The 24,143-nt window shown below is 50.4% G+C and overlaps 1 long non-coding RNA gene across 1 annotated transcript; it reads left to right on the top strand.

The window, feature by feature from the left end:
• The first annotated feature begins 10,298 nt into the window (after positions 1 to 10,298).
• Positions 10,299 to 14,824, top strand: LOC139040738 (uncharacterized). Its single transcript, XR_011495006.1, has 3 exons — positions 10,299 to 10,426; positions 12,278 to 12,402; positions 14,676 to 14,824. It is a non-coding gene; the product is annotated as an uncharacterized lncRNA (long non-coding RNA).
• Positions 14,825 to 24,143: the final 9,319 nt, after the last annotated feature.

Raw genomic sequence — 24,143 nt, 5'->3', positions numbered from 1 at the left:
CCGCACCAGGGCCAGGCAGGAGGGTCTCAGAATCTGCCAGTGCCACACCAGGGCATCTCGGACCAGGAGCTCCAGCTCTCAGAAGCAGGTTGCCAAGGTCAGAATAACAAGCGTGGGAGGTCTGAAGCTGGGCGGGCAGAACTAGAGAGAAAGGTGGTCCGCCAGGAGGCAGCTGACCTGGCTCCTTACGTGCAGGTGTTTCTCTTCCCCTGTGTGTATCTCAGCTCACAGTTCAACCCCTTTGTAGTCATAGAATCTGGACCTCAAAGCACTAAACAGAGAAGTTTACGGTGGGTTGGAAGGTAGGGGAGAGGGGGTCAGCTGGAACTCAGAGACCACGTCAAAGTATTTTCTGGGCAAAGTGCCTCCAGTGGGGCCACACAATGCCCGGGGGCCTCACTGGGAGACTTAAGGCAGATGTAGAAGTGAGAGAAAGTGAAAAACAAGAACTTGAGAATTAGAAGAGGAAAGAGGGGGAGCTGAGCGGGTGGCGTGGTGGTTAAGTTTGCACACTGTACTTCAGCGGCCCAGGGTTCTCAGGTTTGGATCCTGAGTGTGGACCTAGGGCTGCTTATCAAGCCATACTGTGGCGGCATCCCACATACAAAATAGAGGACTGGCACAGATGTTAAGACAGCAACAATCTTCCTCAAGCAAAAAGAGGAAGATGAGCAACAGATGTTAGCTCAGGGCCAATCTTCCTTACCAAAAATAAAAAAAGAGAGAGCAGAGGAAAGAGGGAAAGGACAGAGAAAGAGAAAACCAAGGCGATCGTGGTGGGAGGTCAGAAACTTGTGCTTTGACAGCTGCTGCCGTTGCCCCTCAGTGTTGCCCCTGGAAACCTGTGGGGAGCTGGGAGTACAGGCTCTGCCTAACAACCTGGGCTTCCTTCCCCCAGTGTACCCACCCTTTTTAATGAGCTTTGAGTACAAAATCTCTCTCCCCAGGCAGGAAGGGCTTCAATAATAAGATGCCCAGAGTTAGTTACGACACTCAAACCTCTCGCAGGAAGGCAGTATTTTTTATGTCATCCTAAACTGCACAGCTCCCGTAGGCCTCCTGTGGGAATGGTGGCTCTGGGGATGGAAGGGAGATATGAGCATCTGACGTGAAGCTGAGGCAAAAGGGAAAGTCGGGGACGCAGGTCCCCTCCCTCCCAGCCAAAGTCAAGTTAGCAGGGAGCAACACACGGCAGGCATGGGGAAGGACTGAACAGTGGGGCTCCGTGGCCTGGCCCAGCCCTGTCCAGAGGCATGAAGCCCGTGACAGCCTCCCAGGGACAAGTCTTCCCCGTGGCGGAGGGGTGGAGGAGGGGCGTGTGACTGTGTGTAGCTGCCCTGAGCCCTCTGCCTAACTGGGCGTCCCGATCCTAGCTCCTGCCTGAAGTGAGCAAAGGCGGCCTGCCAGGCCGTGTCCACAGACACCCCCTCAAACGAGAGGCATCCCAGGATGTGGGCTCTGGAGGCCGGAAGACCTCCATCGAAACGTCGCTCTGCCATTTCTAGCTGAGTCATCTTGGATAACTGCCCATCTCTGAGCCTCTGTCTCCTCCTCCGGGAGCTGGGGGATGCGGTGCCCATCCAGCTGCACTCTGAGGCCCTGGAAGGTGAATGCAAATGCTGCCTGCAGAGCTCGAAGCCTTGTATCCAAACCATGATCACACGACTGTCCGCCAGAGCCCTTGGGAGAGTTCTCAAGATGCGTCCTTCCGGAGACGCCGTTTCAGGGGCTTTCTCACCCAGGGCCTGAGCCACAGAGATGAACTGCAGGAGCCTGCCCCCCAGGGCACACAGCCAGCGAGCAGAGAGACGAGGCAGGACACGCCCGATTAGAAGCAGCACTACAGGTGCTATGAGAGAATGCGGCTTTGCGAGCTCGCAGGAGAAAACGGTGTCCACCTGAGGACACAGGGAATGGCCCATGATCTGGGCCTCGGAGAGTGAGCAGGATTTTATTGGATGGGCAGTTATTGGTCGAGGAGGGACATTTTACAAACAGGCGACTGTAGGAACAGGAGGTGTGGGTGAGTGGATATGACCCAGAACACGGGGCACACCACCAACGGCCTGCAGGGCTGGCGAATGTGGTCCATGGTGGGGAGGGGCAAGAGTGGGGGTGCAAAGGTGAGCTGGTAGAGGCTTAGGAGTGACTAATGTAACTGGAAGTGACCCCACAGAACAATGCTATCCAAGAATGGTCTACATTTGCACGGTCCAACAGAGTAGCCACTGGCCACAGGTGGCTAAGGAGCCTTTAACATGAAGCTAGTATGATCGACAGACACAATTTTTAGTTTTGTTTACATTTTATTTAATCTTAATGTAAGTTTAAATAGCTACCTGTGGCTAGTGGCTACCATATTGGACGGTGCAGCCACAGAACTCATGACCGTGAGCTCCAGTGTGTACAGAGGGTTCCACACACTTGCAGCCCTATCCTCAGCCATGAAATGGGAGCTCCCATGCAGACCATTGCTGCAATTGTGCAGCCGAGTAGATGAGTGTGGCTGGCATACAGCCTGTTTCCTGCTTGCTAAGCCATGCAGCCTGAGGTGGCTGTGTCTTAGAGCAAGGGGCAGCTTTTTCTTTTTGTTTTTTTTTAGATTTTATTTTTTCTTTTTCTCCCCAAAGCCCCCCGTACCTAGTTGTAGATTATAGTTGTGGGTCCTTCCAGCTGTGGCATGCGGGATGCTGCCTCACCATGGCCTGACGAGCCGTCCCGTGTCCATGCCCAGGATCCGAACCCGTGAAACCCTGGGCCGCTGAAGCGGAGGAAGAGAACTTAACCACTCGGCCACAGGGTCGACCCCAGGGGCGGCTTTTTCTAATTCTTACAAAGGCGTCGTGTGGGCTAGCAGCAGCTCTTCTTTCTCTCAAGTTTCTGCTCTCAGGGGTCTGTCTGCAGGTGGTCAGGTTTCCTCTCTGCTCCTGCTTCCTGGAGCTGCTGGGCCAGGTGAGTGCACCTGGGCACGGCCAGGTGGGGGGCGCAGGTGCTGGCTGTTAACCCGGCAGTGCTCCCACGAGTGAGCTGAGGAGCCTGGGTTCTCCACCTGGCCGTCGGTGTGCGGCTCTCTTCCGCAGCCTAACTGTCGACAAGCAGGTCTATTGGCCTGAACTTGGGAGGAGGTAAGAGGCGGCTCCTATGTCGGCCACAGGTTAAAAGGACCATCGTTATTCAGCTGCACCAGCAATAAAGCTTATTTCATAGCTTAATTCCCACTTGGCTTCCTGGTCTATTTCTCAGTTGTTTCTAATCGAAGAGGAGGAAGAGGAAAGGTGAGGCATCAGAACCTCCTCGCCTCCCCACCAAAAGGACACAGACACGCTTTCTAGTCTTGAATGCACAAGAGTGACATATTCGTGAGCCAACACACCCATTCAAGATATCCTGCCTCATACACAGGCACAGACTCTCAGACTTGGAAGAACCACTGAGTTCTAAAATCTCAGTGTAAGATGAGGAAGTTTGGGTCCTAGAGAAGTGTGATGACCTGCTCAAGGCCACACACATGTCAGAGGCATTTATGACTGGATCTCAGTTCTCCTGACTTAACCCAGTGCTAATAAGAAAAATCAGGGGCCGACCCGGTGGCGCAGTGGTTAAGTTCGCACGTTCTGCTTCTCGGTAGCCCGGGGTATGCCGGCCCGGATCCCAGGTGCGGACATGGCACTGCTTGGCACACCATGCTGTGGTAGGTGTCCCACATATAAAGTAGAGGAAGATGGGCACAATGTTAGCTCAGGGCCAGGCTTCCTCAGCAAAAAGAGGAGGACTGGCAGTAGTTAGCTCAGGGCTAATCTTCCTCACAAAAAAAAAAAAAGAAAGAAAAGAAAAATCAAAGTTTGCAAACTGATTGCCATTGATTGGTTGGTTAGTCTGCCGATTTTTTTTTTTAATGTACACGATGTCGGCCCATGCAGAGTTTAGAAAATGTTTGAATTATTTGCCTATACTTAAAAACCAGACAAATTCGCTTTGAAATCCAGACTAGCTATCGTTTCTGGGCCTGAAGTGAAGTCGTGCCTGGTCCTGCTGCAAAGAGCACCAGTGGCGAGGGAGGGAGAGATGCGGAGCATTCCAGAAGCTGATCATCCAAAGCCATCAAACTGGATCCCAGAGTCATAGAAGCTGCTTTTAAAACATCTTGTTTGTAGTTCCTTCTTGCTTATTATAAGGACTTAGAGTTTCAACTCTTAGAAGCTGAAACTAACTGTAGCTCTCGGCGATCAGTTGGTTGAGCCAATTCATTTTACAGATGAGCGTCGTGGGTCCCAGACCCACAAGCCAGCAGATGAACACAGGGTCACAGAGATGGTAACCAGGCAGGATGTGATTGCCCCCGCTGCTTCCTGCTTTGTGAGGGCTCCAAACCCATCACCATGCTCCCCTCCCACCTCCCCTCCCTCCCCCCGGGTAGTTTTGGGAGCAAATCCCCAGGAATGTTTTTTGTGGACTCACCTGCATTGAGGGCACTGATCTCTGCACCAAACACATCGCTGTCCAACTCAGCACATAATAAGCATTCAGTAAACTTGTTGAATGAATGAATGAATGAATGAACGTGTGAGTCAGGGAATGCTCTTAAAATTGGGCACAGGTCTCTTATACATGTTATTGCTTCAGTACATAATCTTTTCAAATTAATATTGATGAATTCTGACAAAATACTGATATCTACATCTGTTATAATCTGTTTTTTGTAAATGTGAGATTGCTCTAATTTGGAGTACTGAGTCAGAGCATCGGTTTTATATTTTTCCGGATGTGGTCTATAAAATATTAATATTTTTATTTCCCCCAAGTGAAAACTAAACAAATCTCAACTTCATTAGGTAGGAAATCAGCCAAAAAAAAAAAAAAAATTGAGAGGTGCTACCCAAAGCCAAGGCAGCTGAAACTGGCCCTCCAGGTACCATCTTCTAATGTCACCAGTGCCATCTTTGCTCACAGCCAAGCAGCTGCCCCAGGGCCTTGTGTCGTGCTGTCCCACAGATATTTCAGTGAATAAATCTTGATCCAGTTTTCACTCCCTCCCGTATTATAGTTCTCTTGTTCTAGGATTCCACTGGGGGTGCCACAGCTGTCCTCAGAAACACCGCTGCCCTCCATCCACTGTTACCCGGTGTCCTTGACAATGAATAAGACAAATGCACCTCCACTCTGCCTCTCCTCGGGACAGGAGCTTGGTCCTGCAGGTAATTAGGTCCTGGGGTGGGAGGGTGCCCCATTGCTCCTCCAGACTGGTTCTGACATGTCTGGACCAGCTTCAGCTACCTTGTCTGTTACATAAAGATAGTGACACATTGGAAAGAAAATGCGAGCGGAGCTCCGCTCTTTGCTGCCGTCTGTTACCGCAGTGCGGGTCCTACTTTTGCATTTGCCTGGCTCCGCTTGACAGCAGGGCACTGCTGGCCTTGATCACTGTCCTGAAATGGGCTCTGCCACTTTGATAGCCTTTGTCAGTTGAAAGCTTTTTCTCCATAAACATCAAGAGGCTGGAGAGAAATCTCCACAGTGAAAATCCTTTTTTAATATCTAAAAATTGTCTCAGGATGCGCTTTGGGACAGAGGGGGAATAATTTACAACTCACTATGTGCCAGAAGTTACACCAATTGTATGTCTTATTAAATCCTCAGAAGAGCCTGGAGAGGGTTTTCTAATCCCCATGTAGAGATGAAAAGTGGAGGTGGAGAAAGTTAGTAAGGGGCCGAGACGGAGTTCAGATCCAGGTTTTTCTAACTACAAAGCTGGTGTCCGTTTCTTAGTGTGGCCCCTCCAGAGAAATTGTTTTGGGTTGCTTTGTTTTTCTTTAAAGCATCCCGTGTCACCCACTAGTCACACACTAGAAGTCAGCCTTCTCTGTGTGTTACCACTGGGACCTCATAAACACCATGTTCCCACCATGGTCTGAGACTCTGCAGACTGCACATACAATTAACCTGGAAAACACACTGTTTGAACCACCCCGGTAGAGAGAAAGCCCTCAGAACGCCAAAGCAATAGTCAGCCCATGGCAAAGGCCGCCTGATCGCCTAGGGCAAGGCTCAGCCCAGAACCTTCTGCAGGGTCTCACTCTAAAGATAGAACAGAGGCTCTCAGAGCTTTCTGGTTGTTAAAACAACAACTACAGTAGCAGGAATTGAGACCTAAAGATCAGCGGGGTAGAAATGAGGAAGGAAATGGCAGGTGAAATGACTCGTTTTCCCCAACTGGCCCTGTTCTTTCTAGATACAGCCTCAACCCTCGAACAGTAACAGTAGGATCATTTGATCAATCAAATGCTGAAAGTTTTCTGTCGATTTCTAGGCTGTTCTGTGTACTTTAAAGTCTGGGGTGCGCGGGAACTCCTGGGAGATTTGTGCTTCTGCGTTTGCTAGGCTGCTTCGACAGACACCTCCTCAGGAGGTCTCTCCCCAGCTGCTGCGGGAACTGTCGTAGCCAGTGCTGAAGACAGAGTGTCACTGTAGTGCTCTGTCCTCCGAAGATCTAATCTGAATACCTGCCTCTTCTTTTTGTCCCTTTCCGGTTTCATGAAATTTCTTGCCCCTTTGGATCTTTCTCCCTCTCTCCCCTGCTTCAGATCAAGGAAGTTCCCGATTTCCCCACTTCTGGACTAGCTCCCTGGAGGGCAAAGCAAGAGTAACTCCTTCCCACCTCCTTTTCCAGGCACAGGGTGCGCCCCAGCTGATGAAAATCTCCACCCTTGAGAGCGCTCAAGATATCAGGCTCTCAGGGCGTCGCGGGAGAAAAGGTTTAGTTTGATGTGGTTGAGTCAGTCATCGCTGCATCTTCATACTCTCGAGCCCAAACCACCTCCTGCTCATCACCCGCACTTTGCATTTCTCTGGATTATCTTTCGTCCCTTCACCACTGACCCTCACAGCCTCAGCCCGGGCTGAAGCAGGGGCAGAAGGAGGGGCCACTCCCTTCCTGGTTGAACTGCTGACTGCCTTGGCCACGCCTCCCCAAACCCAGCTCCTTCAGGAACCCGAGAAAGAGAAAGCAAGCGCAAGTGGGGCTGCAAAGACTGTTGTTACATGATTTCCCTTAAGCCCCAGAAATAGAAAGCCAGACTTCCGACGCACAGAGCCCCTGTGCAAACCACTAGACCGCACTGCCAGATAAGAAAAATGTTAGATTGTGTCATACTTCCTTCATCAGCTCCAGTTCCCCAAATTTGAGAGAACCTCGCCATGATCCTAAGATTTAGAGAGGCAAGAAGTGGGAGGACAAATGGATCAGACTTCTCTTTTTTCTGGTATAAATTTGTTTTCAGCCACAGAAGTAAAGGAGAGAAAAGATGACGAAAGATTAGTCACCCGCTAACTTTTTTGTTTGCATGTGCAAGAGAAAGAAACGGACTGGACATCAGCAGGCAGTGAGAAAGAGAATCTGCCAGCTGAAAGCGTCCTTGGCCTTTTGGATTCACATGTGTTCGTTTATCCTCATCACAGAGGATGACACACCTCCTTGCAGAACGAGGAGGCTGGACCAGGTTCAGATTCCCCTAGGTTCCAACTCGTATGCTCAGCACCACCTCCACCACCGAAATAATTTTACTTCCCTCTCCCGGAGCAGCCTCAGTGGACGTCCACGTTGTCAGCGGCCGCAGGAAGAGTGATGGCCGGGGTACTGACACGCTCCTAATTGGAAGGTAGGAGGTGCCGCAGAGATCAGCTATGAAAGACATCTTTGGACCCTGGTGGGCTGCTAATGCTTGGAAGAGACTCGGGGGTGAGGCCTGGCGAGCTGTCACCCTGGCATAGAGCCTCGCCTAGCAGACAGACAATGCAGGCAGGAGGAGGCAGCCAGCAGACAAGGCCCGCATGGGAAGCCACCATTTTAGGGGATGGCAACAATAGTGGGCAGACCAGGACTTCAGGAGTCAGGGAGCTCACTAGCGGGTAGGGTACAAGGAAGGGAGAGCCTGGAGCCCAGGATCAGAGAGGCAGGGCCAGAGAATAGCTGATAAGAGCCTTGTGGTGAAGACAAGGAAAAGGAGGGACAGGAGTCTCTTACATCCAGCTAATAAAGAACAAACTACTTGTGACTTCTGTAGGCCTACAACTGCTCCAGGCCCTGAGGGGTTCAAAAGAAGAACCAAGCTAGAATTGAACATCTGATTAAGAGATAAGCAAATCCACACACTGAAATTATTGCTGAGTAAGACAGTGCTGCCTGTGTTATGCAATACAGCACTTGTGTAAGCTCTCTGCTTGCATTATCTCGCTTAATCCACTCAACAACCCTACAGGGTGGGTGCCGTTGTCCCTGTTTTAGAAATGAGGGTGCTGAGAGCCGCAGACCTCGTCTAAGTTTGTCTGGCTAATAAGCAGCTGAAGTAGGATTCAAATCCAGGTCTGTGTGAGCCTCTGGACTTTCCGGTACAGCCTGCAGCATCCCTTTAGTAGAGTAATATAGTGCTGCACTGAGCAAGAAGGAAAAGTAAATACTTCCTGGCTGATGGTGCAGCGAGCAGTTCAAAGGGAGGAGCCGTGGGAGGGAGAGGGAGCTGTGAGTGAACAGGGTCGGGGATGGCTTCTGGGAATTGGAGGGGCTGTCAGAGCTGGTTCGAAGCTGTGGCTCATGCGTCTTCTCCACTCTCTGAGCCAGAGAATGAGGGTCTGAGTTAGGCTTTGGGCTATCCAGCGCTTGCTGTCTGGCGCAGCACCGAGGACCTCCCCTGAAGACTGAGGGCTTCCACACTTGTGAGAGCTCCCTGCAAGTGCGAAGGCTCCGCTCATCAGAGAGACCCCCGGGCCACCGGCAGGCCCAGCCCCCTGAACCAGGGGTTTGCAGCACCCTCAGAGAATGGCAACTGGCCTTGGGCAGAAGAAAGAAGGAGATGCCCTCACAGCTCCAGGCGGCGGAATGGGCTCTGCTGTCCTCAAGGCCTGCAGGTGACACCAGGCGCTAGGGCGCCAGGGCCTCCCAAGAAGGAAAAGGTGCGAAGCAGGGTAATTAGCTGAGAAGGTGTCCCGGGGCAGGCAGCATGGACCTGGTGGGGGAGCCACCAGGACTGCAGCATGAGTGGGCGGGATTAACTCTCCAGTGAATGGAGTGTTGCCAGGGGATGCTTTTCTTCTTCTTCAAGGAGCCAGAAGAGGTGGTAATTAAATTTGTCTTTTAAAATAAAACTATCCTGAAAGGGGTGAGAGCCTTCAAGCTTCCCCCATGGTGTTCTGGACACACTGGCTTCCCTCTCAGAGGGAGGAAGAGCTTCTATTCACAGGCTGTGAGTTGGAGAGGCCTCATGGTGAGTCAGGCTCTCTGTGTGAGCAGGGTGGTTGCTGATGTCTTCAGGGACTGCTAATTTACCCATCTGATTTGTTCCTCCACCCCAGCCACAAAGGGAGACCACTCAGTTATTTTGCTCCAAAAGAGAGGCTGTTGTTTACTGTGATCTCCCCAGCAACTGTGTGTGTGTGTGTGTTTGCACAACAACCTTACACAATGAAGAGGTGGGGCCCACTGTCCTTGCTAGAGTGTTTAAACACATTCCAATACTGAATTTGGGGCAAGGACTGTAATGGAGTGCCTCTGAGAGGCCTTGGCCCTCAAGGAGGCCATAACTTGAAGGATGTCTTTAAAAAACCAGGGTGCGTCAGGAGAGTGGTCACACCTTCCTCCTCCCACAGACGAGCGATCATTCGAGAGTCCCCACTTTGTGCCAGTGCCTATGCTAGGGTTTTATATATCTTATCTTATTGGCTTCTCACAAGTGCCCTTCAAAGCAGATATCATGCTTTCATTGGTCCAGGTTCCTCTTAGAGAAAACCCATCCTTCCTTAGGTCCCGCCTGAAGAGGTCCATGTTCATACAGCTTTTCCTGACTTTATCAGCACAGTTACTTACATTCTCCTTTGTACTCCAAGAAAATCACAGACTTTGGGCAGATGGCAGCCACGGTTTCCTCATCTGTAAGGTAGGGGTAACCCTGGGTCATCGTGAGGAATAAACGAAATAAATCATGGAAGCGCTTCAACAGGGGCTGGCACTTAGCCCTTGTTAGCCATCATTGTTGTTAATGCTAGTAATAATAATACCATAGAATTACTTGCCACTAGTTGTGAGCTCCTTGAGTATGGTGATAGGGCCAACTTTCTTCATGTTTCATACCCAGAGGCGGGGGGGTTTGGCTCATGGTAGGCACACATTTTCTAGCTGGCGAGTGAATGAATAAGAGTGAAGTGTTTGTCTGCTCCTGTTCTTGAGCTCCTGAGGGTAGGCCCTTGTCCGACCCGTTTCTCTGTTGCTGACGTCCCCACTTCATCTGGCACAGCTAAGAGTTGAGTGACCCTTTTGAACAGATGAACAGGACCAAGAGATGCTGCTTCTCAGCCCGTGCCTGGCCCGGGGATCTGGCCGCACGCCCATCTCCATGCTCTGCTCAGGCTGGTGGTCAGCTCCTGCTCCATGAATTCAGTAAGTGTGTCCTGGACACTTCACCCCTAGATGGTGAGCTCCTCGAGAGGGGACCGGGTCTTGTTTATTTTTAAATCCTTAGTGTCTAGCACAGCGCCTGGCGCAAAAGAAATGCTCAAGTGTCTGCTGTGGACTGTCCAACTGGACTCAAAGGAGAGCAGAGTTCAGAATGAATTTGTCATCTTTCCCCATCATCACCCCAAACTGGCCTTCTCCAGAAGTTCCCCATTTCTGTTTACTAAGGACCCATCTTCTCAGCGACAAAGGTCAAAAATTCCTCAGGAGTATGTTAGCATGGAGGACAAGAGCAGTCTTTGTGGTCAGACTTTTCTGGGCTTGAACCCTGGCTTTGGCAACTGCTGACCGTCCTGTCTGGACAAGTTGCTGACCCCTTCTGAGCCTCAGTTTCCCCTTTCATCGAATCAGAATAATAACGCACACTATTCACCTATTCAGTAAGGACTCTTTGGGCCCCCACTACACGGCAGGGCCTGGAGACACACAGATGTGAGCAACACAAACATTGCTCTTGCTGGAACAGCTGACTCCACACGAGCGAGGGAGAGAGAGACACTGAGCAAGCGAGCCAGGGAACACAGAGGATGTGGAGGGTGACGTGCCGTGGAGAAAAGTGACACTGAGGGAGGGAAGGTCAGGGTGGTCAGCGCCTTACTCAGGTGCTGAAGAAAGGCCTTTCCAATAAGGAGGACCAACGTCTGGGGGAGAATGTTCCAGAGAGAGGAAAAGAGCAGAGACCTGAAGCTAGAGTATGGAGGATAACAAAGGGGCTGAGGGCCGAAGCGGGGGAGAGAGGAGAGGACCGAGAGATACCAGGGCTAGACATGGGGCCGTGAGGACCTTGGCTCTGACTCTGGGCACGGAGGAGCGCGTTGAGGAATCCACGCAGGCGAGTGAGATGATCGGACGTAGGCATAAGAGAACCCCTCTGGCAGCTGCGTGGAGAATGCCTCTGCGGACGGGGCGGAGGCTGGAGGCCAGCGCTGGTGCCTGCAGACTGACTGTGTGGATGAGTGAGATAACACGGACGCGTGGATGGGGTGGAGGCCGGAGGCCAGCACTGGTGCCTGCAGACTGACCGTGCGGATGAGTGGGTGGCCCCACCCCATGGGGGCTGCAGTAGGTGGTTCTGGGGTTGCCTCGGCTGTCCTCCCTTGCTTCCTGTGGACAGGGCTTGCCCAGTCACTCAGGGACTGTCCTGCCCTTGCCGGCCAGTCATTCCCTCCGCCCCACACCGCTTTTCCTCAACCCTTCACTGATGCCAAAGCTCCTTGAACAGCAGCCCCACCTCCTGCCTCTCCCGCCCCAATCCAGCCCAAACACAACTCCAGTCACGTCCTTCCCCGCTCACGACTCTTCAAAGGACTAACGGCTCCTCGAATCCATATTCTTGGAGGCTGCCACTCAAAGCCTCCCCAATATGATGCTGCATTTACTTTTTCCACCATGTACTGCTCTCCCAGAATTACTGAACACTTGTGGAGAAAGAGTTGGGTGCAACGTGTCACTCCCAGAGTGTCAGTTTCAATGTCCCAAAAGGGCCCTGCAGCAGAATGACTGAGGAGCATAGCCGCTCTCCCAATGACAAATCGATTACCACGGGCCCTGACCCCAGATTCCCTGGGCCACCCAGGATGCCCCAACCACGGAGGACCTGTACACTGTCCATTGCTGGCTCCCCCTCCCACCGTGCTACCACAGACCACACGATAATGGGTCTTCTCTGAAAGGCACTGGTGTTTCCTTTCACTGCTCTTATCGCCCTTCATACCTGCCCCTGTGGACCCCACCCATAATGAAATGCCCTCATTTTGTCTTTCCTGGCTCTGACAGGAGATCCAGGCTCCAAGACGTGGATTCCCACACCTGACTGCCTGCTACAAGCTGCCCCGATCCTCCATTCCGTCTCCTTTTTCAGTCTGAGCTCAATCCACAAAGGATTGGTGCCTGGACCGAAGGTAGATAATAAGCTGGGACCTGCTGGCCAGAGACAGAACAGCAAAATCCCTGGCTTTACATTTGTACCAGCCTGGAGAGCAGACACCACCATCCCTTAATATGCTCCCCATGGTGAAACTTACCATCGATTTAAAGGCTTGTTCATTTGGGGCCCTTCTCACACGGAAGTATTGGTACTTGGACTGGCACCTTCCACCATGTGGGTCTTGGAGAAAAGCAAAAGAGATCCTGGTCCCCAACACCAACATTCTGAAAATAGCATGCCTGAGGCTATCTATTGCTCCCACATGATACTGAAGCAAGGACAGCTACTCACAGCTGTGGGATCCACGTGCCTCCTGGCACTATGAGCTGGCAGCCCTGAATGCTCTTGTGGAGCCTAAACCATGTAGTGTGGAACATTTAGGTCCTCACCAGCTGGCTATGCCTGATTGGCTGATGGTGTTTTCTGGGACGTATTCTCCTACTCAGTGCCAGGACACCTGGGCAATATGGCACCCGCTGTGTCCTCCCTATCTGGAGTGTATGACTCTTCTTCCACAACACCATAGGCCAGGCAGATGACGTTATCCTAAGCAGCCATCAGGAAAACCAGAAAGGAATGTGGTCCTGCACTCTCAGTGCCCCCTGCAGACAACCTTTGCCATCGTTATGATGCCCAGTGGGCTGCCCACTCAAGCAAGCCTCCTACCTTGCGCATCTTTGTGACAGCCTTCCCAATATCAGCCTATGATTCCATGACCTGGGCCTGGCTCAAGAGTGGTACTGGCCCAGGGAGCCAACCACCACATTGCACATTGGGACCACAGCCCAGACAACGACTGCATCTCAGAGGATGACTACCCAGTTACCCACATTATCTACCAAGGTGCCCCCTGCCAGAGCACAGGCATCTTCCCCTCAGGGGATCCCTGCTCAGTACATACTATAATTGAAAGAGGTGCACACCAGACAGGCCTCCAAAGTTACAACTCTCTCCTCCCCATCCTCCTCACTGGGCACAATAAACCACATTCCCACTGTGGCTAAAACTTCCCCTCTCAGACCTCCCAATGCAAACCTACTCCTTAAGGCTATCCCCAGGCTGACCTGTATGAACACACGGTCAAGGCCACATCCGAATGGCTGGACCTCACACAACGTTGGGTGCACTTTGCCCCCATGAGCAAGCCACCCCCTTAGTCACCCCATGCTGGATGACACTAAGCTCATGAAAAAGGCCCACAAAACCACCAATACCAATGCTACCCGTCTAGGCCCCTAGGTCTTGCCCTGTCCCCTCCAGGACCTGATGGACAGGACATTGATTGATGTTATCCAGTTGGTCCCCGGCCCAAGAGTCCAGATCATGCATCTATCCAAATGCACATGCCTGTGCCACTCCCCTAGATGAACCCTTCCTGCTGGCCCAGCTTCCTGAATTCACTGCACACTCACTCACTCTGACAACCGTCTTAGCATTTTCCCAGGTCCAAGTGATGAGCCATTTTCCTACCCATTGCTCAACACGTAAGAGTGACATTTGGGGCTGGAGGAGGGGACTAAGGGCTCACGATATGATTACACAAGGAAAATAGCAAATGCAACAGAGGAAATGTCCATGGTTCTGTCCGAACCTTGTGACATGGACAGCAGGTCATAAACAGGGGCAGTACATGAGGCTTTCACTAAGGGGCACAAATCCCTGACTGTGCGGGGGCAGGTCACAGACTAGCTCCAGAGATCTGCTAGCTGCCCAGGAGTATGTGCCCTCAAAGGAACTCCCTGCTGCACGCGGATAAATAACACAGGCAAAGTGACCCAAATAGCCCGACAGAGGAGCCACCACACCAAAACCAAACTTCACGTCAGCTACCCTGAACTCCCTAGGACCTGGGTGTCCCAGCAGTCGGGGGCCCTTGTCCCAGGGGCCCTTCTGCCAGCAATTGGACTTCACATGCTGAGCTGGCTGTGTGAAATTGGGAGAGCCTACAGACAAGTACACTAACAAGAGTCTTGGCCTGGTGAACTGAGTGGCAGTGGTGAATTTTGGAAAAATTGAGTGGGGTGCAAAAATCAGCTCTCAGCAAAATGACATTTGGCCAAACTTTTGACACCCTCCAGGCAAGAAACCAGCAGAAGCCCAGTGAGGGGGCTCACTTCTGTTACACCTAGTAGGTCACGTGCAAGGGAACCCACCCTGCCCCTTTTTGATTGCCCCTCCCCAGCCTGACCCCACTGGAACAGACCACCTGGAACTAATCTGCGCCCCCACTGCCTCATTTTTCAACAGGTGGGCTCCTGTCCTGTATCTACGTCCCCGGGACCAGGCGCTCTGTCCCTGCAGATGTCAGGGAGCCCCCTTATTGGTGGGCCCCCCACCCAGACACTCCCCTCACTTTGCCAATACCTGAGTCAGTAATAAATCTTTGAGTTACTTGCGACACGACTCAGGTGTGGTGTGTTTGGCGAACTGGTTGCCAAGTTGGACCAACTGGAGTCCAGCGAAAGGAAATCTGAACCTGTCCTTACTCCAGTCCTACCCCAGAACGTCCCCCACTTCCTGACTCCACACCCAGAGCCCTGCTCACGCTGTCTCCTGCCAGCCACACCTGCTCTGGCCACTGGGCCGATTCAGAGAACTGGCTCTGAAATCACTGGCGGTTAATCCTGACTCAGTCTTCAGTAGCCCTGTGACCTGAAACAAATTCCTTAGCCTTTCTGTGACTCAGTTTCCTCATCCATAAAATTACTATCACATTATTTACTTCCTTGGGGTGTCGTAAGGACAAAAAACAAAAAAGACACTCCACTCTAGGTAAAGCTCGAGTACAAGTCCGACTCAAAGGAAATTCCAGGTATTTACTCACCAAGGGACAACTCAGTTCTGCTTCCTCCAGAAAGCCTTCCATACCTGCTCCCTCGCCGACTTCCCCTTAATCCAGTCTCACTGCGTTTTCAGTCAGCACTGTGCGGCGGACCACGTGTTCGTTCTCCGCTATGTATGTGTTCATCCTGACTTCCCAAGTAAGAGATAAAGGTCCCTGAAGGTACAACCACGTCAGACCTGGCTCTCCCACAGACTTGCTGTGTCATCTTGCACTTCAATTTCTTGGGATTGAGTTTCTTTCTCTGGATGGCAAATACATGGCATACATGCCAACATTTCCCCGTCCCACGGCCTTGGAAGACACTAGAATTCAGTCGCGATTCTCTTCCCCCTAGAACGGGTCCAGACTCAGAACCCTTCTAACCAGTGCTTTGGACAAAATATACTGGTTTATTCAGTAAATACGTATTGAGTACTTACTAGGTTCCACCTCCACTTGGTATTCTGCAGAGAGAACCCTGTGCTTATGGAACTTGTCACTAAGTAGGGAAGAAAGACATTAAGCACATACGTAAATAAGAAAATATCAGGTAGTGAGGGGCTGGCCCCGTGGCCGAGTGGTTAAGTTCGCGTGCTCCGCTGCAGGCGGCCCAGTGTTTCGTTAGTTCGAATCCTGGGCGCGGACATGGCACTGCTCATCAGACCACGCTGAGGCAGCGTCCCACATGCCACAACTAGAAGAACCCACAACAAAGAATACACAACTACGTACCGGGGGGCTTTGGGGAGAAAAAGGAAAAAATAAAATCTTTAAAAAAAAAAAAAAAGAAAATATCAGGTAGTGAGAAGCACGGTGATGAACAGGAAGAGTGGTGTGTCAGTGCCCGCAGAGGAGCCTACTTCAGGTGGGGCGTCCAGGGAAAGACTTTTGAGGCCCCTGGAAATTTCGATTCAGAAGATTTGGTGTGGGTCTAAGAAAACATGTTGTTAACAAGCAAATGCAGGAAATTTTGGAAACACTGACATGGTGATTAAGAGTCAGAAGACCTCGGTTCAAACCCCATTTCCTACACTTCTGTAGCTGTGTGATGCTGGGCGAGTTACTGAACTTCTCTGACCCTCAGTTTCCTTATCTGTAAAATTGTAATAACACTTCTACTGACTTAGAAGGTTGGCATTAGGATTAAATAAGACAAAACATATAAAATGCCTGGCACATAGCATGTGCTCAGTAAAAGGTAGGTGTTCCTTGCCACAATAGGCTCATCTATTCCTGTCATCTTTTCTCTGAATTACTTAAAAGACGGAGCCACCAAGTGCCACTTCCGAGGTGATTCATGTGGCCCCTGAGTTGATTTTTGCCTAATGAAACTCTTCCTCTCGAAAAATAAATTCTCAAAAGACCTTCTTGTGGGCAGGAATGCTGGAGTCCATTGAGTAGATATCCTACAGCTCTCTGGTCAGGCTTTGGCCTAATTTCCTGTCTGGTTGAATGGGAGCCTGGCTACTTGCCCTCTCTAGTCCGGGCCGGGGAGGGGGCTGCTGAGCCCCCCAGGGACATGAGATTTGCAGAGTGTGAGGCACAGACAGAACACTGGCCATCCTAGATCAGCTGGAGCATCTGCTGAAAGCCCATGAGGTATAGGACAGCCCCTGACCCACTGGCCCGGCACATTTGGAGCAGCGGCCACTCTGTCACATTTATAAGCTGAGCTGGTACATAACAAAGAAAAAAAAAACTGGGCAGGAAGCAGCCTTTTGAACCAGTGAAGAAACCGTTAGAATCCATCGCTTTGCCCTGATGCCAGAGCAGCTCCACCTGCCCCGCCCGGCCACGCTATCGGGAAACTCACGGTATCAGAGGCCCCGGGTGCTGGCCCCCGCTTTATCAAGGACCTGTGGGAACACTTCTCCAACTGGAGATAAAGGACTCTTTTCTTCTCTCTCTCCATTCTACTTCTGGCTACCTACCAGAGAGCTCCTCTCGTTTTCTTTCAGCAACAACAGTTCCGAAAAGAAGATATTTTTCAACCTGGACTTGAAGTAACCGGTGGAGAGGCAGGTAAGATGGGTTTCATTCATTCATTCATTCATTCATCCCTTCAATAAATATTTACTGGGCACTTACTACATGCTAGATACCGGGCTAAGCTCTTGGGTTCGATTCTGAGCAGAAGGAGCCTGCAGTCTTCGGGGAGCCAGACAATGCTTAACAGTCACAAACTATAAACTGACAAATTGTGACCCAAACTGGGAGTGGGAACTTATAATGGTGGATCCTAATCTCATGCCGGGCCGGTGCAGGGGGTGTCGGAGGAGCCTCCCTGAAGAAGTCACATTTGAGCTGAGAGACAATGTGTATAATAATCTTCCGGATTGCCCCCTTGCCCTCCAAGTGGGTGTTTTCAGGGTTGAAAAGATGCCTCAGGGCCGACAGACTCGCTGCCATTCCATGCCAGTCCTGTTTCTGATACCAAGTCACGATTCCCCACCCCTCGTGAAGGTAGGATGGAAACGAGCCACTGATGGAGAAGCCAGCACAAACCTACCAGGACCTCCTGCAAGACGCAGTTCACTTTGCAGAAGTCGCTCTAGATAAAAGATATTTCCAGATGGAGGCCATGAGGAAATACAAATGGAATATTTTTAATAGCTCTTCTTCTGCGAGATATGACCCAAGGTGGCCTCCTGCAATATGACGGGAAGCAATGTAGCATGAAAGTGTGAGAGAGACGACTGGCCCACAAGTAGCCTCAGGGCCTTTGGAAAGGGGCTGTGGCCAGAAGGGGCATTAAAGATGCCCTGCTTACATGAGACACCCAGCCCCCACCACCACCCAAAATGGAGCCTACGCCTGCTCCACCCACCTCGCAGACTCTGGGAGGAGAGGGCAGGCGGATCTCTGTAAGAGCATCGAGTTCCTTTAAGATGTGGCTTTACAGAATAACAAGCCTTTTCTCCTGTGCTCGGAGCCAGGGGGACTCACACAGGTCAGCGGGCAGTCAGGGAGTCGCACTGCTGACAGAGGCCTTAGTGGGCAGACCTGAAGAATGACTCAGAGCTCATGCCACTGGCTTCACCATAACACTGGGCTTGTTAAATGGGGCTGTGGATGAGCCTGAGAAGGTTGTGAGCCCCTGAAATGGCGGGGAAAATTCTGCATGTTGGCACAGATGTGCGCCTGGGGAACAGTCTTTGACTTTCACCACTTGTTTGTTTTTGCATATGGCAAAATATACATAACATAAAATTTACCATTTTACCACTCCCAAGGGTACAGTCGAACGGCATTAAGCACATTCACATTGCTGTACAACCATCACCACCATCCATCTCCAGAACTTTCTCATTTCTCAAACTGAAACACTGTATTCATGGAACAAGAACTGTCTCCCCCCACAGCCCCTGGCACCCACCGTTCTGCTCTCCGTCTCTCTGACTTTCACTGCTCTGGGGAGCGCACGGGAGCGGAATCATAGAGTATTTGTCCTTCTTTCACTCAGCATCGTGTCTCCAAGTTTCATCCATGTTGTAGTATGTATCAGAATTTCTTTTCTTTTTAAGCCTGAATAGTGCCCCCTTGTCTCCATATACTACACTATTTTTAAAATCCATTCTTTTGTTAATGGACGCTCAGGACGCTTCCACCTTTTGGCTATTCTGAATAACGGTGCAATGACCATCAGTGTACAAATATGCGTCTGAGTGCCTGCTTTCCATCCTTTTGGGGATATACCCAGAAGTGGAATCTTTGGATCATATAGCAATTCTATTTTTAATTTTTTGAGGCATCTACATACTGTGTTCTACAGCAGCTGCACCATTTTACGTTCCCACCAACAGTGAATAAGAGTCCCAATTTCTCCACGTCTTTGCAACACTTGTCATGTTCTACTTCGGTGATAATAGCCATCCTAATGGGTGTGAAATGGTGCTTCATTGTGGTTTTGATTTGCATTTCTATAATGATTAGTGATATTGAACACCTTTCCATGTACTTATTGGCCACTTGTATATCTTCTTTGGAGAAATGTCTATTCAAGTCCTTTGCCCACTTTTTAATTAGGTTGTTTGTTTTTTGCTGTTGTTGAATTGTAGGAGTTCTTTATATATGCTGGATATTAACCTCTTATCAGATATATGATTCACAAATATTTCCTCCCATTCCATGGGTTGCCTTTTACTGTTGATAGTGTCCTTTGATGCACAGAAGTTTTTAACTTTAATGTAATCCAGTTTATCCATTTTTAATTTTGTAGCCTGTGCTTTGGATGTCATATTCAAGAAATCATTGCCAAATCCAACGTCGTGTAGTTTTCCCCTATGTTTCCCTCTAAGAGTTTTATGGTTTTAGTTACCAGGATTTTAAGGGGAGTGCGAACTGACAATGCATGGGCCATCCTCAATCCTGATTCTGGGGGACCTTCCTCCCCATTGTAAAGACCCTCAGGACTTGGAATGTCAATGTGAATCTAGGAGTTGGGAAATTGATAACATTGATGTGATATTTGAAACTTTTAATTCAAAAGGAATTATTGAGTATCTCCAAATTTATATCAGTACCCTGGGAGCTAATGGAGATGAAAATCATGGCTTCTCTTCTCCAAGAATGGAAGGCACTTCTGAGAGGGCAAGATGCTGCATACCCATGACATCATGGCTCTGCGAGTCGGTCTCACGAGCACCTGACCCAGAGCCACGAGCTGCGAGGGCTAGGGAAGGGATCCGCCACTGTGAGCTGCAGAGGACAGAGAAGCCTTCTGGTAAAGACGGGTCGAGCTGGGTGTGGGCTGATGGACACGATGTGGAGAGGCAGAGAGGGCTGGGGAGGAATTTGTACTAAGCGCAGCAACCTACTGTTGTTACAACTGCCACGTACTGAGCACTTACTGTGTGCTGCTCACCGTGCTCTGCCTGCTGCATACATCATCTCAGAGACTCCTCCCACCCCTGTATTTATCATTGTTTCTGCTTTATTGTCGAGAGCACTGAAGCTCAGAGATTTGCCTAAGATTAATTACCTAGATAGTAAGTTGTGAAGCAGAGACTCGAATCCAGGTTTATTTATCTCCAAAGCCTGTGTTCGTAACCACTCTACTATTCCAGCACCAAAGTTTTGAAACAGACAAAGCAGACATTCCAGACAGAAAGAACAGAATAAGACAATGCCCAGAATATGGGTCCATGCAGGTGTCTGAGATCAAGGAGGAGCAGGCTGGCTGGACGGGAAGATTCGGACCCCAGGAGCATGGGACATAAACCCCGTTCAGGGCACGGGTGGACTCACAGGGCGCCTTTAATGGAAGCGAGGGAGTTTGGTCTCAATCTGCTAGAAGGACAGGATCACACACATTGCAGCTCTAACCTTCAGCCCACCCCTTCCCTCTATAAAAGTGACAGCATTGAAGTTCCAAAAGGTTAAGCCACTTGCTGATGGTCACAGGCAATAGGGAGCCCTTGCAAATTCTTAAGCGGGGTGGTAACAGTGAAGGAAACAGTATTTCATCCAAATAGGTTAGCTTGGCAGTCAGATGCATGAGAGGCCGCTGAAGGGAAGCAGAGAAAACTGGCAGAAAGGAGCAGGGAGCGTTTTCCCCGGTTTTCGCTGAAGGATACCTCACTCAGCAAAGGGCGTTTCCGGGGAGCATCACAGACGAGACTCCTTTCCGCTGAGGTTGGCGCTCAGGAAGACAAGTGTCGTCAGGAAGGTCAGAGTCACCTTTCCGTGCCAGGCTCATTGCCCTCAGCCAGACACGAGTGCTGGAAAACACAGCCGCCCCAGCAACAGCCCGGCCCTTTCCCGGATGGTCCAGAGTGCGATGTCTCACACCAGAGACCCCCAACTCTGAAGAGCCAGTGGCCAGGACAGGCCCCTGATGCCATCTCTTTATGTCACCTTCATGAGCATGAGGCTGGGCCGGGTGTCTGCAAGCGTAACCTACCTGTCCCATGGGGGTCACCAGGGCAGGCAAGATAAGGCAAGAGGCCCCCAGGCAAGGAAGCTGACCTCGCCCTGCTTCGTTCGGCTGAGCCCTCATTGTGGCAGAACACCAATTGTTCACCTCTGTTCAGCTTTGGAAGGCCTGCCCTGGATGGCTATCCTCTGAGGTTCTCTTGGCTTAATTAGTTCTAATAATAGCTGCCATCCATTGCACACCGTGCTGAGCATTTGACATGCATGATTTCATTTTATTCCTGCCGCTCTGTGTTGAAGATATAATTATCCCCATTTCACATGTGACAGAACTGAGGCTCAGAGCTGTCAGATAATTTGCTTAAAACCACTGAGGTAAGAGAGCCAGGACTAAAACATCAGCCTGTCCCTCTCCAAAGCTTGTGCCTTTCCCGGCATGCTTGACTGCGCTCTACACACTGGTTCAGTGCAGCCACATCTCCGCGTGGCACGGGATGCGTGCCATGGACAATCACAGAGTGGCCCTCTTGCCTCCTGACACCACTTGTGTCTGAGTGTTCCTAGGAGCCAAGACCCAGTTCTCTTTCCCAAAGCAAACTCTTGGGCCCCAATCTGAATGGTATCTGGGCTCTTATCTTCTCCCCAAAGTGATGCTCAAGGAAGACTGGGGTCTTCACGTTCCTTCTCGACTTGCACCCAGAGGGCACAGTAAGAGGTGCTTTGACCAAGGAGAGCGAGGCTGCTGTTTGTACACTCATTCATTCAGGGAATACGTACTGAGGGCCTAGCGTGTGCTAGGCACATTGCAGGTCCTGAAGACACAACTAAGAAGACATCGTAAAGAATTTCTATCCTCATAGAGTCTACATTCTCCATGAAAGCTCCAAAAAAGGTCAAAACAAAGCACACAGAAAACTACAAATACATATGAAGCAAAGTGGAAGTAATGATGATACTAGGAAGAAAAATAAAGCAGGATAAAGGGATGGAGAATGATGAGAAGTGGAATTTTAAAAAAGCTCTTAGGAGGATAAAACATTTGAACGGAGACTCAAATGAAGTACATGGGAGCCATCGCATGATCTAGAGGAAGAGCATCTCAGGCAGATAACAGAACAAGTGCAAAAGCCCTCCAAAAGGAGCGGGCTTGGTTTGTTTTAGGGAACAGAAGAAAGGTCAGTGTGGTTCGAGCAGAGAGAGTGAGGGGTCGTGACAGAGGAGAGCAGCAGCGGCAGATAGCACAAAGCCTTCCAGGCCACAGTCAGGAGCTTGGATTTCAAACGTGCTGTTCCAGGGTCCCAGGCACTGTGGCGTGTCACTCAGATGGGGCTGCCTGAGTAGCTAAAGAGAAACGATGGATTCCACAAACAGAGAGCACAGCAGAAGGACAGCTCAGCATGCCGGCTCACCCAGCTCTGACTCCCCCTTGAACTTGGAGGAGCAACTAAGTTCAGGGTTCAGTACCCAAGAGAGAAGGTGGGAGAGAGTTCGATGTGGCAGAGGTGGAAGAAGCAGTGTTGGCCCTACGTCTCATGTCCCTTGTCCACTAAAGGGGATCTGAATTATCAATGGGCGGTCAAATATTTAAAGCTAGAATCTCTCTGCAAATGTGCAACTTCCACGGAAGCTGCTTGTGTGTCAGCGTCCTTTCCGAGCACCTCGTCCATCTCCCTTCACACTCTTTATAGCAGCTCCATGAGACACGCACTCAGAACAGGCCCACCTCACAGATGCGCTAGCCAAGGTCCAGAGCCAGCGGGGAGCAGCGCGCCTGGGGCAGTAAGTGTGGAGCTGCTGTGGCTGGAGCGGCCCCTGAGAACCCCCATGGCTCCGAGGATCCAGCTGGAAAACCACATTTCTGAGGCCCCTTCCGCCAGGACAAGCCGTGAACTTACCCTCCTAAGGCCTCACTGTGGCTGGGACTGTGGCGTCTGGGGCAGCTCCTCCGGCCTCTGCCGCTGTCTAGGTTGTGGGGGGGTGGTGTAGATGAGGGGAGGAAAGGATGAGCCAGGGCAGGAATGTCGCAGGGTAGCAGTGAATCTGCCACAGCCCCCTCAGGACCTGAATGGGCGCACTCCTGCATTTCTGCTTGAAACTGTGGGCTCCCCGAGCTGAGGCGCGCAGAGCTTTCTCAGCACTCAGGCCCAGCGTGCCTTGGCGGATGTCCTGATGAGCTGGGAGAGTGTTGCTTCCTGACACAGCGGTGATGCCTTCGGAGAGACGGGGTAGTAACTGCAGCTCTCTTTCTGAGCGTTTGTGCGCACCATCACTGAGCAAAGCTTTTAAGCACGTTATCCTACTGAATCCTCTCAAAACCCCTGTGAGGTGAGCAGACATCCCAGCTGTCTCACTCTAGTTACTCTCACCTCCATTTGACAGATAGAGAGACTGAGGATCAGAGAGGTGAAGTAACTTCCCCCAAATCACACAGCTAGTGAATAGCTGAGTTATGTCTGTCTTACACCTATGCTCATTCTCCTAAACTCAGTTGATATAGATTTTTTTAAAGATATTTTTGAGATCTTTTCTACTGTATAGGAAACCTGGTTTATTTATCACTAAGGTTACTATAGCTCTAACATTCTGTGAAAATATATACATCAAGTGGTCCTGAAATGTTCTGAATTACTTTGGGAGCCAGATGCCTGGGAAAATTGAGTAGTTTAATGAATTTTGCATGAGAAGTGAAGCCATGTTAAGACAAATCTTTACTCCTGTTCCTATATATGAATATCACAACTTACATGCATATGATGCAACTTGGCTTCTAATGGTTGGAAAAAAATCAAAGAGGTAAATTGTCATTCTTGGCATTTTCCCAATGTCATTTGCATTTTCCTTTCTATCAGAAGTCCATTTTAGTAAAGAAATGTAGCTTTAGTCACTTGAAACTGCTCTTCCCTAGAAAACTATTGTAAATGTAATAAGCAAAGAGAATAGAAAATGCCAGAAGGACAGAGTAATCCACCTGGGGTCGGATTCATCACGCAGACTGACTCAGTCTTCCTTTGACATTC

Source organism: Equus asinus, chromosome 17, assembly GCF_041296235.1.
Source record: "Equus asinus isolate D_3611 breed Donkey chromosome 17, EquAss-T2T_v2, whole genome shotgun sequence".
Taxonomy (NCBI): domain Eukaryota; kingdom Metazoa; phylum Chordata; class Mammalia; order Perissodactyla; family Equidae; genus Equus; species Equus asinus.
This window is presented reverse-complemented; position numbering and strand designations above follow the sequence as displayed.